The following is a 19,219-nucleotide window of genomic DNA, read 5'->3' as shown; positions in this document are numbered from 1 at the left end:
CTAGTTTTCCCTGTCTTCATGGCAACTCCACTTCTGGGGCTCCTTTTCACTAAGACAGGAACTTTAAGATGAGTTTTTCAATGAAAAAGACACTAATGTAGACAGAGTGCACTTTGTGGTAGGATGCAGTGGTGGCAGTCATATGCACTTCCAGCACAATCTGACAGCATCAAGCCCTTGTTACCTTCAACACAGGTCCCCTGGCACAAAGAAAATGCTCTGTAAATGGTCATTGGCCTGCTTCTGAAAGAGTTTTAATTATGTTTTTGGTTGCTTTCTGTTCTCCTATCTCACAGTATCTTTCTTCACAAACAATGTCCCTCCACCCCTGGTAACAGCTCCTGAAGGGTGACATGGATAAGACTGACAGTTGCAGTCAGTTCTCCAAGGTGAAGGTTTGTATATCCAGTTTGTGGGTTTGCCTCCAGTGACCCAATCAGTTATAGTTGGCTCTAAACACTTATTAGTATGCAGCCCACTTGGCTGGTAGCTGTCCTAGTGAGGAATGCTCCTCAAAGTAAAACATTCCAAGAGCACTGTGCTTGCCAGGATATTTAGATAAACCTGAAAATATAAAGGTCACTATATAAAAGATCAAAACAATTATTGTTTTTTGTGAAACACACATTTTATTTTCACATTTTTTCACTTGGTTTCATCTAGTCTTGAAAGCCTTGGAATTCCAATGATCCATTCTTTTAACATTAGACTAGATATATGACGACTTTGACTAATTTAAATGGGTCTGAAAACAAACTCTAGAACACTCTTAAGCAATATCTGCAATCATAACATAACATAATCAAATCCAGGTCCTGCTATTAACACCTGCCCAGCCCCATCTCCAACCATCATTGCACTGATTCAGCATTGTTAATACAAGTTATTCAAACCTCTGTCTTTAGCTTTTCTCTAGTATTTATTTTACATATTAATGTATGGTAAGTAGATGGGTTAGATAAATGCCAGGTACATGGTAAGTGTTCCATAAATATTAACTGATATCTTTTTAATAGCAGTTTCATTTCATATCATTAATTTCCCTCACATGTCTTCACTGTGACTATCCCATAAAACTCCACCCATAAATATTTGTCAGATGAAACACTAAAAATAATCTATCTCAAATCTTCCTTGATCTAAAGGCATAATTTGAAATTTGAACCTATTCTATATATAAGATATTCCATATAAAGAGAATTAGGATTATTTGAAAAAAAATAGGCCAGAGGAATTACATAAAGTTAGATATTCTGTAGACATCTCAGTTATGTGAATGTCTATTTCCAGGGTAGTTGGAAGTGAAGTAAAGCAAGAAGCCATCTACTCAGAGAAAACTAGTCTATAAATTGAGATAGCTATTTTCTGTCTTTTTTTCTCTTTTCTACACCCAGGCCTAGAAATTGCCTGGTATATAAGGGTGATCATTATCTGTGTATTTGTAAAGAACATGCAATATCATTAAGGAGATATGCAGAAAAGACCACCAGTGGTAAATAAATGCCATAAATCAAAGTCTTACAGGCAGATGCTCTGATTGTTTTGGAAATCTGTTTCTCTAAGGGGCAACTCTTAAAATAGCACATTCCAGGTGGAGTTGCAGTGGGACCTCACTGATTAGCTAATAGTTAAATAGTGATTTTCCCAAATGACATTATTTATAGATGATATAACTTTAAAGAGTCTTTAGCAATGCCTAGATTTTTTAGTACTGTTATCAGGACAGGCAGGAAGACACGCTTAAATTGTAAGAAATAGAATAATAAAAGCAAGGCATAATGGACATCCTGATCTAGAAAAATCTGAGCACCAAATTGGGGGAGGGAGGTTATGCCAAATGAAGAAAGAGCAATCAAAGCAGAGGGTGGATGTCACAGTTCCTGGGTATTCTCCTGCCGTCACCTGTACTCCTCCTGAAAATTGACTCTCTCATGTTGAAAAACAAAACTGTAGAAAATGAGAACTTTAGAAAACTGTCTTTGTGCTCTTTTTTGATGCTTAAAGAAAGGTATAAGGAATCTTGGACAACAAAAAGTATTTAATATATTCCTTATTCATTAGCAAATACTAATATTTTTTCAATGTTTTCTTTTCTTTTTTCTTTCTTTCAAGACCTAATTCAAAAACAACACATATATTTAAAAGGGAACTTGAAAAGGGCTTAAAAAAATTCTCATATAAGTCCAAAAACATAAAAAAATGATCAATATCATACGAAACAGAGAACTATATAAATATAATATCTGTTTATCACATTGACAAAGATTTGAGGAAATGTCATTCAGTATTAATGAGGGATGGTAAAACAGAGATATTAATCTTTTTTAGGAATCCAAATAGACATATACTTTCTAGAAATCAATTTGAGAATGTGTATGAAAAGTCTAAAAACAACACTTCCTTTTATCTAGAAAATTCAGCTTTATTTACCCATATTTGTATTTCTTAGTAATACACTAAGAAAATGATCAGAGTGATATCAAAGTTTCTTGCACAAAGATGAGCCTGATGGCTTTAATATTGGTATTTTAATTTAGTATACAAGGTAATGATTATATGTTATATTTATTAATTTTATTGTCATATTTTATTCTTGGAAAGAATTAGTGAATGGATGATTAAACAGCTCATGCATATAATGTGTACTGTGTATCTTAAAATGATATTGAAATGCATTGATGTTGGAAAATGTTTTTACTGTTAACTGTAAACAGGAATCATGGTTCAATGTATTATTAACTATGAGCAGTTTTATTGTAACTCAATTACATCTCAAATGTGTTTAAAAAAATTTAAGGTAGCCGTAATATTCTTGGAGAAGGACAAAATGAGTGGGCTTATTCTCTCCAGAATTTTTATAAACCTACTCTAAATAGTATGATGTACATGTAAAGAAAGACAAATAGAGCAGTTGCATAAAATAGAGATCCTAGAAAAAGACCCAAACATATGTGGAATCTTAATTTATAAAAATGGTACTACTCCAGAGCTGGAGAAGGAAAATATTTTTTTCAGTAAATCATGCTGGGGCATTTTACAGCCATAAAAATAAAACTTGGCTCCTACTGCATGTCATATACAAAACAATCTCTCTTTTCTTACTTTCCAAATATTGTTTATTTCACCAAAACCTAGGGAGAAAACAGGTATGTGCATATTTGGGAAAACAAGTCTTGGGGGGCACACTGAAAAGGCCATCTTAGAGGGCCAGGGGGCAGAGGACTAGTGCCGGTGGTGGTGTCCTTGAGCCTGCAATGCTGTCTGCTTCCCAGGGAACAGAGGTGGACAAAGGTCTCCCTAACAAAAGGTCTTGTACACACTTAGGTGCGTCAGCAGGACTGCCAAACAGAAAGTGTGGAACAGGTCTTAGCAAGTTATCATCCAGGCCTAGGTAGATGTGATGATGCAATGAACCAGACTGATGGAGTCAGTGCTTATCTGGATGTATTTCCAGTCAAACTTGATGTCTGGGCTCCAACCCAGAGTAGAATGTGCTGGACTTGATGAGCTGGGTGGTGGCCCAGTCCAGGGCAACAGCCATGATCTTGTACTCATCCTTGATGGCATCCCAGGATATGCCAAGGGCTAGGCATGTAAGGTTGGCCACATTCAGATTGGCCTTGAACTGCTCATGGAAAGCATCGATGTTGACTTCCAAGGTTAAAAATAGACAAAGTAAAGAATCTTGTACAATTGCATCAAGAAATAGTTGACCTCAGCCTGGATACACTTCCTGATGACACTGTCTTTGAACAGGCCACGACACTTGTACGTAATGAAGTAGGAGGAGCCAGGGCAAAGCAGTATCTGAAGTGGAAGAGGGTCATGACCTGGCCGCCTGGCTCTGCCCTTATGGGGTGGCATATCTGGGACTCAGTGTGAGTCCGTCAGTCTGGCTGGTGCCTGATTCTTGGCCTCCCTCTATCCCTGCACTTGTGGCCCAGAATACTTTTTATGTGGAAAAATGCCTCCAATATATGAAAGGCAAAATAATAAGGTATTGGGGAACAATAAAAGGGAACATCTTCATGATCTCAGATAATTAAACTATGTATCAAACAAAGCAAAACTCTAATCAAGAAATTAAGATGAATTAATTTGAGTACATAAGATTGCTCATCAAAACGCAATCTTATGCATTTAGAAAGTGAAAATGTGAGCTATGTTGTTGGTGAAGAAATTCTCAACACTTAAAACATTGATGTATCCAAAAGACCAAAGATCTAACGTTGGTTAAGAAAATAATACACAACTAAGAGGAAAATAAGCACATGATTGAAGAGGCATGAGAATATCAAAAATGGCCATAATTCCATTAAAGGGTGGTCAAGCTCACTGGTAATCAGGGAAAACAAGACTATAACGATATATTATCACATATCCTCTAGGATGACAAAAATTTAACAGTCTGACATACAATACAAATTCTCATGTATTGGTGTAGGGGTATAAACTGGTACTATTCCTTTGGAAAACTATTTAGCATTACTACTAAAATTAATCACATACATGATCTATAATCTATTGCAATATAAATATGCTCAGACAATGGTGTGTTCAGGTCAACTGTACTGACATACAACCAGCTGCTGAATTTTCAATGAACCAGTAATATCTTAAATTGCTCACCACGGTGCATTTACATTAGAACATGATTGAAAACCATAAATTAGGCTTTTTTCCTCCCAACCCAGGGAACCAGGATATAATATGTGTGTCAAGGTACATATAAAGCAAGACTTACTTATAGTAACATTATTTGCAAAGACTTGGAAACAATCCAGATATCCACCAGTAACAGAAATGATGAAAACATGGTGATATATCTGTACACTAGAATATTTTATGGCAATGACAATAAATGAAGTATAGCAACAGGCATTCATAATAATGATTATAATTTTTAAAAAGAGCTAATACTATCAGGTATTTTGTATGTGGGGGTTACCATACTTGTCTCTCTTTCTCTCAAAATATATGATTTCACATCCTTAGAAAAAATGTGACTACATATTGAAATGTTCATTGTGTGATAGCATTGTAGGTTTTCTTTTTTCTTTATACTTATCTCTTTTAAACTGATAAAATATTACTTTGTAATTGGGAAAAATGAAATGAAATGACCTTTGTTTTAAAAATAAATATGGAATGGTGATCATGGCAGTGGGGGCATAAAAGTTTAGATGGCATCTTTTTATTTTAGGTGATACTGACATAGATACTGGAGCCAGATGGGTTGAATTTGAAGTCTGATGTGTGCCTTCAAAATGTATGACTCTATAGAAGTAATCCTAACTTACTAAGACTTGCTTACTTCAACTGTACAATTGGAATAATGATGTCACTTATCTCACAGGATATTTGTGAAATGAGGTACGTGTACTTGGGAAAATGATCAGCACAGATTTTATCTAGTATATCAACGTCTGTTTGCTTCCAGATCTTTTCAGCAGTTCTTAATCTACTAATAGATTCTCTAGAATAGTTAAGCTGTATCTGAGTTTATTCAGAGAATTTTGATCAATTGTATGTGTGTGCTTGATTTATTTAACCACTTTAAGTCCTTGAAATGTGAGAGCATTACGTTCACCAAAACAAAACCTAAAGGACTGTTACTTTTCTCTATTAGTTCTATCATCTTTGCTAATTCTCTTTTTTCTCCTATTCTCTATAACTTTCTATTTTCAACAAACACAGTCTGTTGAGTATCTTGATTGTGAAAAGAAAGTTACTCATCACTGTGCATGCAATTAAGGTTTTGAAAGAGTAAACTCTGATTCATTAAATGCTGTAAGCATGCTTTAACTGAGAGAGGACATTTAAGTTTGGTTCAGTCAATGAGTCGTCAATTAAATCTCTAGATCTTTCTCATAGAAACACCCCACCAGAATGCATACTTTATTTTAAATTTAAAACAATTCTTTTTATATTATATTAGCACTCTGCTAATAGCATTGAGTATTCTAATATATATTTACCTATTATGTGTGACTATGCTCCAAAAAAGAATTCTAAAACACAGGAGGAGAGGCTGAGTTGGGGAGATTGATACAGGAAATGTGGTTTGGTATTTGTTTTATTTTTTCTTGTTTTCTGACTTTTTGTTTTTAAAAGCAATGAATACTTCAACTGCTGTATTTTATAGAGTTAAAATTTTCAGGGGATACTATAAAAATTTTTATTCAGAATATGCAGAAATTGGAATCTTCACCCATTGCTAGTGAAATAAAAAACTGTTCACCTCTTATGGGAAATAGCATTCTGATTCTTTCAAAGTTAAAGAAAATTACCATGTGACTCACAATCCTACTACTAGACATTTACCCAAAAGAAATGAAAACAGGTACTCAAACAATTACACGTGTACACATACTCCTTGCAGCTCTGTTTACAATAGCCCAAAGGTGGAAGTAGCACGCGTGTTTGTCAACAAATGAATGGATAAACAAGTTGTGGTATATACATACAATTGCATATTGTTCAGCCATAAAAAAGAATGAAATGCAGATAAATGCTAAAACATGTACAGAAGGGGCAAATCCATAGAAAAAGAATGAAGACTGGTGTTGGTCAGGGTTTGATGGAAGGGAAGAAAAGGGGCAAAACTGCTTAGTGTGTACAGGTTTGATTCAAGGGTGAAGGAAATACTTTAAAACTAGAAAAAGAGGGCCTCCCCAGTGGCGCAGCGGTTGAGTGTTGGGTTGCGAAGCTGCCCGCAGCCTCTGCGACGCCGGTTCGATCCCCGGCTGCTCCCCGGCCACCGGAGGAGGGTCCCACATGGCGCGCAGACCTCTCCTGCCGCCCGCTGCTCCCCTCAGCAGTGTACTTCGGTCCTTCTGCCTGCTCTGCTCCCCGCTCTGGCTCTGGTGAATTCTCTCACCCTCCCGCGCTTCTGACTGTACCCAGTGCATGTATAAACAAAACAAACAAACAAATAAATAAATAAATAAAACATGCCTCTATAAAAAAAAAATAAAAAAAAACCAAAAAAAAAAAATAGATAAAGATGTTGATTCTTGACATTGTAAATGCATTAATATCACTGACTCATTCACTTAAAATTGCTAATTTTATGTCATGTGGATTATACTTTAACAAATTCTCTTTAAAACTCTAAGTGGACATTGATATGGAAACATGTATTCACTCTGTTTTCCACGTCTATAGCAGACCATTCCTTTTCACTATTAAATAGTATTCCATCATGTGACTCTGCCAAAACATATTTAATCTTATGTTTATAGTCATTTTGAATACTTGTAACTTGGGATCCAGCAATGCCACATATATATTTACAGGGCTCTAATTACCTGGACATAGTTCTTGAGCTCCAAATTTGCGCATACATAAATCTACAAGATAATACTAAATCATGTTCCAAGGTTCTGTATTAATTTACTCTCCCACCAATTAACATGCATTATAAGCAGAACTTCCTTAAAAAAAAGAAAGAAAGCAAGCTGGTGGGTGTAAAATACCATTTCATGACTGAAATTTGCATTTCCCAGATTACTAAGAAGGCACTTTTTTTTTTTCATTTTTGCATTGATTCTGAATGTCTCTTTTTCTGTGAAATATTTTCTATATGAAATCAAGATAAAGTTTATATTCAAAGTCTTCTCTCTCTTTTTTTTTAAACATATAAGACCTTTTTTTTTTTAAGATTTATTTATTTATATAAGCACTGGATACAGTAAGAAGCACGGGAGGATGAGAGAATTCACCAGATCCAGAGCAGGGAGCAGAACAGGCAGAAGGATCGAAGTACACTGCTGAGGGGAACAGTGGGCAGCAGGAGAGGTCTGCACGCCATGTGGGACCCTTGCCTGGCAGCCAGGGATTGAACCGGTGCTACAGAGGCTGGGGGCAGCTTCGCAACACAGCACTCAACCACTGAGCCACCGGGGAGGCCCAGTCTTCTCTATTATTTTTTTTTTTTAAAAGATTCTTTTCTATTTATTTATTTATTTATTTATTTATTTTTAAGATTTCTTTGTTTATTTATATAAGCACTGGGTACAGTCAGAAGCACGGGAGGGTGAGAGAATTCATCAGAGCCAGAGCGGGGAGCAGAGCAGGCAGAAGGACCGAAGTACACTGCTGAGGGGAGCAGCGGGCACTGCAGGAGAGGTCTGCACACCATGTGGGACCCTCGCTGGCGGCCAGGGACTGAACCGGTACTGCAGAGGCTGGGGCAGCCTCGCAGCCCAGCACTCAACTGCTGCGCCACCAGGGAAGCCCATATTCTTTTAGATTTTATTGATAAGATTTAATTTTAAGGACCCTCAAAATTTCTAAATTAACAAAAATATACAAAATTTGTGTAGATTGTGGTTATCTTTATTAGGAAGGATTTTTATCTGCGTGTGTGTGTGTGTGTGTGTGTATAATTTTAAATGGAACATATACAGCTGGAATTATGGTGTTGAGGTATAACTAGCTTATAGTAAGTTCATTATTTCTAGATGAGTTTTTTGAGGAATCAACTTTACTTCCCTATAAGAACTGACGTATATATAAAACCTCTTAGGTTAAAGCATGGAAAGCCATGACAGAATAAACATAAATGAAGTTAAAGTTAAACATTCTACCATCATATCCAATAGTGGGGCAGTAGTACTAAATTCACATAAGCATTGTGTTTAGAGGAAAGAATTCATATTATCAATCACATATAATACCCTCGTGAAATACCTCTCCAGGTATTTCTTAACAATGCATCACTTAACAGTGAATAAAGCATACTAACTTTCCACTGGTTTCCCTTCAAACCCATTGTAGAACATTGTCTTTGTTGGAAACAGGTACGAACTTGACACTAAATAGCACTTTCTATCCTTCAGCATTGTTACTGATCATGCACATTATCTGTCTGGCTTAATGGGATGAACCTAGAGTGACTAGAGTAGTAGGAAAAGACATTCAAAGTGAAATCATTTTATTGAGTGGTAGAATGTTAGAACATCAAATTATTATCTGCAAGACATCTAGTTCGATATCTCCAGTTTTTCTTCTATGTGGCATGGATCAATGCAAAATAGTACTTGGTTATATTAAAGCCCATCCTTAAAATTTTCATATTTAATCAATCCATTAACCATATTCTATCTAGTATTTGCTGGAATCAACTTGCTTCTGCATTATTTGTTGTGCCATACCTCAGAAAAGGGATCTCAGCAGTATCTCTCAGTACAGAGGCTATAGATATCAATTACAGTCTTTCTTACATTTGTTGAAATGTCTTCTCAGTACATTTTCCTTCTGGTTTGACAAAGACAATTGTATTTGGGGATTTAACAGAAAACAAGGGTTGAAATTGCCACTTATATTACTAAACATCTTTAAGACATTTGATAAATCAATTTTTATGTCCTTAACTTAGTTTCCATAAATATACCATGGAAATAACAGGAGTCATCTCATACCTTCTCTTTTTTTTTTGAGATATTTTTGGATATACATACATTGTTAAGAATCTGGGAGTTAGGTAAAGATTGTGCAATTTAAGTACACATAGTGAAAGTAAGACAGTGGTAGTAAAAGTTACAACAAACTAGAGGTGACTTAGATTTTCTCTTTTCAGAAAATTAAAACTGGTGACAAAGAATTTCTTGGCAATGTATATAAGGAAAATCAATCTTAATGTTTCTCTTCTTGAAGGCACTATTCAAAAATATAACCCAGCTAATATCCAAATTTTTCTACCAACATCTAACTCTCAGAAAATAGCTTGGGTAAGGTTTTGCTATGCTAGTTAATGTAGAAGAAATGAATTTGCTTAGAGGTCTGTGGAAACCTTTTGAATATAGCCTCTTGCCGGAAGCTCAAAATTATTTAGTGCTGACTGTAATTGCATCTTGGAGGAGGTAACTGACAGCATGTTGACTCGATTTGCCAAAAATAAAGCTTAGGTTTCCTGAGAAATACTGGGTTTTGCTTGAAGATTATCAAGCCTGCCAAAGACTACCTAGGTTTTTTTTTTTTTTTAATAAGAAAATATATTTAAAAATGTGAGGTGTTGAATTTTCTTTCAAAAATTTTTTCAATGGTTTGGAAGCTAAAAAAGAAGGAAAATAATTTAAGGTAATTCAAAACTGTGGTTAATGCTGAAATGATAATTTCTCTTTAGAATCATCATGACTATTTTACAAGTAAAAACTTGTATAAGAATATTCAGATCTCTGCAAATATAAAAATGATGGTAACTTATTTTTGGTATAATATATCCAGTATATGTCCTATAAAATAATGAATATCATGATCAGCTTTCTTTCTGATGACTGATCTTTTTTTTTTTTGTCTCAGGAAACATACATGTGTCTTACATTAACTATATTCTGGTTATGATATGCATTGTATACATATATGGGGGTAAAATCAGCATAGTCCTTTAGAGTCTACAGAAATGAGTTTATTATATTTTATGTTTATTAACAAGGCCAATTTTGCCCTGGGAACTGTTGGAAAATGAATCATCTGTTATCATCCTTTTCATGGAAATGAGTGTATTTCCATCTTGAATTCACTTATTCAATCTAGTCTGACTCATTTTTGGTGGGCAAGAAGTCACAGATACAAGCCAAACTAGGAAGCACAAATTTCCTATAAAACCAGGTCTGAAAGTAGAAACTAGAGAGCCACACATCATTTCTGTACATTAGATTCATATCAGATGGTGAAACGTATTTTATTTTACTAAATGGTTCTTTCTGCCACCTCAATATTACGCTTGATTTATATATAAAAGCAGAAAATAGGCAGAAAACTTGAAAATTATTGTTTTCCAAATTTCTAAAATTTATTTTACATAGTCATTAAATTGTGTCTGGGTTATTTACAAAATAGTTTAACCCCACTGCATTGTGTCTATTTATTGTCTATCTACTATCATCTCTTATTCCTACTCTGCTTTTGTGCATGCTTAGGAAATACAGTAGCAAAATAGAGACAAATAGTGAGAAGAGTTACTGAAAATATATTAGTAATATAATATTAAAGAGAGAGGAAAGATGCTGGCTCCCAATATTTAAATAAATATATTGAAACTTTATAGATTAATATTGAATTTGATACTAACATTAATGTAAAAATCTATATATATGATCAGAATGAAGCATTATTTTTTTAATAACAAAACTTCACATAAACTGAAGCTAGGTAATTACTGTTTCAGTAATAAAAGCTTTAGACAAAAGTTTGCAAAAGAATACCAGGTTTTTCACTTTTACTAGGAGTCACTTAATAGCACTTTGACACAGCAACATTTTGAGCATGAAGAACCACAATGATTTGGTGCCTCATATTCTACCCCTGCTCTGTGAATCATCAATCCCTAACTAGATCAGAATGACAATAAAATAAAGAAGGATTGTGTTCATGAATGGGACTAGTGCTTTTCACAGAAGAAATATGATGCAAAATGAAGCTGATTTTATTTCCACTCATTCCTGCTTCCCACACTTTCCTTCCCTTTGCTAACAAAATGTATGTCGGTGATATCAGTCAGATTCAAAATTAGAGTCTTCTTGCACAGGGTGAAAAATTCAAGCTAAGAATATTACCAGTTCAACTCATTTATAGTCTATTTGGTTCTAACATCCTCTAAAGCTGGTTATTACTTGAAGGGCATCAATTCAGAAGCTCTTAAAAACTAAATAATAAAGGTATTAAAAATAATAAAGGTATTAAAATGAAACACTATCTTTATTAAAGGTTTAAAATAAACAGGTCCATCACATGTGGTGTGTTTTTTATTCCTTGTGTAATTGTGTGACATGTAGTCAAACATTTTCTTTCAGGTATAGAAAAAGAAATCACATTTGTTTACAATCTAAAGTATGCACAATAAGATGATCTTCACTTTTTGAAATTCCTCACTTTATTCACTCATTACTATTTATTAAGATCATTATGCACCAGATTTAAAAACTAGTGGTCTTTCCCATGTGTCCATATTTACTTCTACTGTGTCCTAACTTCCAAGCTCCTTACTGATTCTGTTAAGAACTCACTTATCTCTTATTACCTGCTGCCTTGGTCCACTGACATCAGTTTTTCCATCAAGTCTCTTGTCAGGTTCATAATTCATTAGGAACTGGTCTCATCCTTTTTCCTCCTTTCTATGGTCATCCCCATTCTTTCTTGCTTTTTTTAATTGTCCCATAACTTAGTTGAATAAAGAGTAGTTTTAAGTTTATTTTGTTACTTTTCCATGTTTCATTTCTTTTAGTAATAACCAATCTTTTACTGACTATATATATATAATATATATACATATTCTTTATATATGTATATATATGTATATAACTGCAGATATTTAAAGAAAATTGCAATGAAGCCCAGCATGTATTACTTTTACAAATAAGGCAGAACATTTTAGTGTAAAATAAATATTCTTATTGATAGATGTGTCAGTAAATTTTATTCAGTACAAAAGTATTTTAAATCCTTGACATTGTTCAAATAGATATTTAGGATGCTCCATGAGCTCTATGTTTTTTCCCTCCCTACAACTGTGTAATTTAATTCAATGGTTGTTTTTTTAAAAAACTTATTATTGTACACATCCTTCCTTGTGAAATATTTTTAAGTGGAAAAGAAATTGTTATTAAAGCAAAGGAATGAGCAATTTATCTCATCCTTTCTTTCTCTTTTCTACACTATAATCCAGCACATTGTTTAGAGAGTGCAAAATTGTAAAGATCCAAACAAATGTGTGGGAAAGGAAAAAAGAAGACACAAGGAGAAAATACTTGTATTATTTTTACTATCAAAAATTTGCCTTACCAGATGTGGAGGATTTGTTCATAAGGGAAAAGACAAAAAGTCTACTAAATGAACAGAAATGTGGGGGAAAAAGTAACATTTCTGATAGTTGACTCAATTTTGAAATTTTTATAAACAAAGGCTATGTCATGTATCTTTGACTCTTTAGAATTAAATCTATCTTACTCATATAAGTGTGGAAAGGTGACTCATTTAAAGTAAGATAATTACATGTTACAGAAAACAACCATTTAATCTCTTTTTCATGATTATACAGTGTTGGAGTCTGGATATTTCAGATTATGTGGGGCATTACTGTCAATATCTTATAGAAATGTATTCTAACATTCTTACCTATTTATTTCTTGTTTGATCCCAATACTAAGCTGAGATAAAAATTCATAAGCACAGATTTTGCTGGCAGAGTGGTACTTGGGAAGGGAAATTAGACATATGAAGTACACTTTGTTTGGAACAAAGACATTTTGCAAAATAATTTTAGTTGGTAGCAAAAATGAGATAAATTGGCAAACTTCTCTGAAAGGTTTTTATTTTAGAACCATTGATCACTGAAGTTGAAGATCTTAAAAATCATTAAGAAATCATCTCCTATATTTAGGGCAATCTAAAATGCCTACAGCACACCCTCCCACAAGATTGATCCTCACAGTCATAGTAACGTATCATGTCCATATTACTTTCTACTATATCTCAAATGTCTTTTTCTTTTTTTTCAGAATCTAGACAATATGTCCTGTTCCAGGGTACAGTGGAGAGGGAAGTTCAGTATTGGCTGCCCCTGGATCAAAATGGGGCAGAAGCCATCTTGGAATCTATAAAAATTAAATCATGTATTTATCCCATCATTTATTCAGCACTCCAGCAGGCATCTAGGATAGTATATGAATATTCTATCATCATGAATTTGTAAAATTGGTAAAACTGAAATAAAATAAAACTGATACTTTATTTTCTTCTGAGATGAATAAATCATTAGAACTAAGGTTAACTGATTCAGATTTGTCTGAACACCAAGCTCAAAGACAGTGTGTTTGCATGTGTTTTTGCGTGTGTGTGTTTGTATGTGTGGTGAGGGGTGAGAGAGATATTCCATGTTACTTCTGTATACTTTACATTTATAAGTTGTTATTCACCATTAATTATAAACTTCTAAAGGGCAGAGAGTATAGGTTTGGATCATAATGTCAGCCCTGTAACCTCACTTGCTAAATGAGCTTAAGCAAATATAACATCTATGTGCCTTCCTTGCTCCATCAGTTAAATAATTACAGTAAGAGCTCATATCAACTAGTCTTTATGAGAATTTAATAAACTGATATTGCATAGAATAATGCCTACTACAGAGTAAAAACATGACATATCCCTGCCAGAGTTATTAGGTTATTATTCTTCAATCTTTGGTAAGTCACTTAATTTTTATATCTCTGAAACAGAGATTTTGCTATCTACATTGAAATGCAGCAATTTAAATAAATTTTAGCTGCATATAAAGCCAGACTCCTGATTGAAGGCATAAATATAGTCTCAATATAGACTATTGGTATTTTAGTATGTACTCTGAATAGTAAACGGTATTGTTCAATGTCTTACTAGCAAATGCCATAGGGGACTGAATATACTTAATTTTTTTTTAAATTGAAGCAACATAGGTTTACAACACTGTCTATCATTTAGAAGTATAAGATCATACCCTTCAGGTGTATTCTCCATACCACAGTCATCACCAAGGCACACATAATCCCCCACAATAGTCCATTATGTTCCCACCCCAGTTTGCCCTTATCCATTCCCCCTCCCCTTCTGGTAGCCTCAATTCTGTGGTCATATTTCTAGGATTTATTGTGGTTTGATTTACCTCTAACCCTTTGTTTTTTTTTTCTCCAAAGACAACATATGATTGCTTAACAGATATATAAAAAGCATTTGACAAAATTCAATATCCATTTGTAATAAAAAAGCTTATCAACAAATTGACTCTATAGACAACACACTTGGATATAACAAAGGCACACATGACAAACCACTGATATTATCATATTCAATAGTGAAAAACTGAAACAATTTCCTTTAAGATATAGACAAGTGTGCACAATATCTACTTCTATTTGACGTACTGCTGAATAACTCTGTCAGAGTATTTAGGCAAGAAAAATAAATGAAAGGCATCCAATACTGGAAAGGAAGAAGTAAAATTGTCTCTCTCTATAGACAACATGGTAGTACTATAGGATACTCCAAAGACTCCACCAAAAATCTGTTAGAACTAATAAATGAATTCAGTGAAATTGTAGGATGCAAACTTCCAATTGTATTTTTCACAGAAATAGAACAGTCCTAAAATTTGCATGGAACCACAGAAGACCCTGCACAGTCAAAGCAATTTTGAAAAAGAACAAAACTGGAAGATAAATCATATTTCCTGATTTCAAACTATATTACAAAAAAGAGTAATCAAAACACTAAGATGTTGGCATAAAAACAGACACGTAGATCAATGAAACAGTATACAGATCCTAGAATAAAGCTGTGCATATATGGTCAGTTAGTTTATAAGAAAATAGTCAAGAATATACAGTGTGGAAAGGATAGTACCTCTGATAAATGGTGCTCAGAAAACAGAACAGACACATGCAAAAACATGAAACTGGATGAGTGTCTTAGACCATATGCAAAATCAATGTATGATAAACAAAATCAACACTAAAATGTTTGAATGTAAACCTGAAACCATAAAGTTCCTAGAAGAAATTATAGGGGTTAAGTTCATTTACAATGATCTTAGTCATGATTTTTGGATTTGACACCTAAAGCAAATGTGGCATAACCAAAAATCAACAGGTAAAACTACCTCAACCTAAAAGGCCTCCATAAAAGGCAATCTATGGAACAGGAAAAAAAAAATATATATAAACCAGTTACTTGACAAAGGGCTAATTTCCAAAATATATAAAGAATTCATACTATTCAATATAAAAATCAAATTACCCAATTTAAAAGCAAGCAAAAGATCCCAATAAATATTTTTTTATTATTTATAAATTGCCAACAGGTAGACGAAAAGGTGTCCAGTATCATTAATCATTAGGGAACTGCAAATCAAAACCACAATGGGGTATCACCTTACTCTTGTTAAGATGTACATAATCAAAAAGAAAATAGATACCAAATTTGGGGAGGATGTGGAGAGTGTCAATTGGTTCAGTCACAAGGAAACTAGTACAGAGATTCCTCAGGAAATTAGAAATACCAATATGCTCCAACAATCCCATTTTTAAAGTATATGTAAAAAAGCACCCCCAAATCACTATCTCAAAGAGAGACATGTATTCCCAATTTTATTGCAGCATTGTTCAGAAGAGTCAAGGTATGAAAACAACCTAAGTGTCCACTGATGGATGAAAGGGAAAAGAAAACATGGGAAATAAAATTTTATTTATAATTTAGAAGAAGGAAATCCAGTCATTTGCAACAACATGGGTGAACCTGGAAGGCATTATGCTGAATGAGATGTCAGACAGAAAGACAAACACTTCATGGTATCACTTCTATGTGGAATTTTTCCAAAAAATCTAACAGAAACAGGTAGGAAAGTGGTTGTTAGAGGCTGGGTGGTAGAGGGTGAGACTGATAAAAGGTATAATTTTTTTTTTTAATCTCTCACTTATAAGAAAGAGGATGATTTCCCAGAATTGATGCATGATAAGCCAAGGCAAAACTTCTGAGAAAGGGAAAGCTGTGCAATTACGTAAGTTTAAAATTCTGTCTATTGGAGTAGAGGAGTATTTTCTTTGGAGTAGGAGCAAACAGACAGGAAGTATGTCTCAGGACCATAAAATCCAACTCCCCAAGTTATCATAGGATGAATCATTAAATACAGATGTGGCCCTTCCTCCAAACTACAGGGATGAAATAAAGGGCATGAAGCCCACAGCTCGAAGGGGCCCTGTGAAGACTGGTCTTTACATCAAAGGAGCACTGGGTCCAGGCAGAGTGTTGTACCAGCTTCCATGAAGAAATGGGGGCAGCGGGACACTGCACACACTCTCTGTGTCCTGATCTCTTTCATGTCCTCTGCACTACTTACTTACTGCCTCAGTTGTAACTGTATCAGGACTTATCATTCTTTGTACTCTTCTCACCTGAAATAGATTTTGTAGTCTGACCTACCTCAACTCATTGTGATAAACTGAAGACACCTCTTCTTTTTTTTTTAATATTTATCTATGCATGCAACAACTGGGGTACAGGCCAGAGGTGTGGGGGGTGAGAGGATTCATCAGAGACAGAGTGGGGAACAGAACAGGCAGATTGACCAAAAACACTGCTGAGGGGAGCACTGGGGAGACAGGAGAGGTCTGCTGTGCCATGTGGGTAGCTCCCTGGCCTTGGATCGAACTCGTGCTGCAGTGGCTGCAGACAGCTTCATAGTGCAGAGAACCCCTTGTGCCACCAGGGAGGCCCTGAAGACACATTTTCTAAAACTACTAGATGACATGTCAACTTGCACTGAGTTCCTTTGTATTTTGATTCAAAATGTCTCACTTTTAAAAATGATGTTAGTGTACAAGAGGATGCATTTGCATCCTCATCACCCTCTTCCTCCTCTTCCTCATCATCAGTTCAGGCATTCCTTAATTTGGCACCCTACTTTTTTCCTAATGTAATTTCAAACACTGATTCTCCTATGTTATCTCAAAACAGAAAGAATATGAGTGCCTACTGTTGAACCTTATGGCAAGTCTTAGTGAATTAGATGAAATATTATTTTCAAGTTTGCCTCAGTTAGCCATGCTTAGAAAACACTAAGGGGTGAAGCAAAAGACAGAGACAGTTATAGGAGATTCTACAGATGTAGGTTCCATCTCTCAAGCATTGTATCATTGAGCCTCAGCTACAAAGTCTGTGCAAAAAAAATCTGTTTATTCACAAATGATATTTAAAAAAAATAGCAAAGGCAGTAGTAGCATTTTCTGACTATGTTGTGGAAATTAGAGCCTGATTTGATACTAGACAAAATGTTAATGAAAGATAGAAAGAGGATAGCTGTTTAAAGGAGATGTTATAAGCTTTCAAAGAATAGAGCTGTGGGTCATGGATAGACATTGTGGGAAGACATATTTTAGCTCAGTATGGAACACAGTTTTGAGAGGTGAGATTTCTATAGCTAGGGGTGCCTGAAGAATGAGTTTAGGGTCCTCATCTTGATCTATGGAAATGATTTCTGTAGTATTAGGATAAAAATCTTTGAAGTAACTTTCTAGCATTGATGAGGTTAAGCCTCAGTGTATATAATTAAGAATGTATTATATATCTGGCATCATTAAGTGCTCAATCTCAATGAACCAGGTACTGGAAAGAAGTTAGAATAGTCCTATTTATCCTTATAACACCAAATATTGTTTTATTAATTCTTATATTTTTGTATATTCATTTATATTGGTCCTAGAAATGTACATACAGGTATTCTATTTGAAAATTGTATTTATGTGTATATGTGTTCTACAAAAAAGAAAGGTGTTAATAATTTTTGGTATTTTTTTATGGTTTATATCAATATAAAACTTTTTTTTTACATTGCCTTATTACATTTGATGGTATAGCTAAAAAAATGTTACTCATGGATTATTTTTTTGAGGTGAATTACGTTTTTTATTTTTTATTTTATTTTATTAATATTTTATTTTATATAATTCTTACATCATTTTTCATTTTTGCACAATGTATGCATTTTCATTTTGGCTATATTCCCCATACAATTGCACCCCCCTTATTTTGACCCTAATCTTTCCTCTCCATGCACCCCCCCCAAACACGCCAGTGTGTCTCTGGTTTATAGTTGCTTGTTCATTTTGATTCTTACTTTGTATTAATTAGTCTTTTTCCTGGTCCCTTATTTAGGTTCTCTAAATTCCTGCTATGAGTGAGACCATCCGGTATTTTTCTTTTTCTTTCTGACTTATTTTGCTGAGCAATCATGGATTATTTTAAATAATGGTGGTGAGAAGAGTCACCTTATTCAATTCCTGATTTTAAATGATTTTACTAGCTCATCACTTAAATTTTCTAATTTTTATATTTTAATAATTAGTCATATTTATGTAGTTTATGCTTTATATTTATAGAAATTACTTCTGATTTTAGCAAATTTTTGTCATCTATGCAAGTATCTTTTAAATTTGGATTACATATTTAATAAATCATATTGATCAATTTGTTATTGCTTCACCCACTCACATTTCTGGAATTGAGCCTTCCTCATTATGTTGTAATGATGTATAGATACTTGAGGATTTGCTTGAAATTAAAAAAAAAAAACAGTTTCTATCTCTGTATTCATAAAAGAAGTAGGTAAATACCATATTTTGGGGGGATATTCTAACAAGTTTTGGTTTGAATATTTGTTGCTTTATAAAGTAAATTGTAGCTCTTTCCT

The 19,219-nt window shown here is 34.2% G+C and overlaps 1 protein-coding gene and 1 pseudogene across 2 annotated transcripts in view; both read right to left on the bottom strand.

The window, feature by feature from the left end:
* SLC8A1 (solute carrier family 8 member A1) overlaps positions 1-19,219 on the bottom strand; it is a 664,135-nt gene that overhangs the window by 449,570 nt on the left and 195,346 nt on the right. The gene's annotated exons all lie outside the window — the stretch shown is intronic.
* Positions 3,132-3,827, bottom strand: LOC119258660 (BOS complex subunit TMEM147-like; annotated as a pseudogene).

This window comes from Talpa occidentalis, unplaced genomic scaffold (genome assembly GCF_014898055.3).
Source record: "Talpa occidentalis isolate TD23 unplaced genomic scaffold, MPIMG_talOcc4v2.1 talOcc4.5, whole genome shotgun sequence".
Classification (NCBI taxonomy): domain Eukaryota; kingdom Metazoa; phylum Chordata; class Mammalia; order Eulipotyphla; family Talpidae; genus Talpa; species Talpa occidentalis.
The sequence above is the reverse complement of the archived record's forward strand: the minus strand, read 5'-3'. Positions and strand labels throughout refer to the sequence as shown.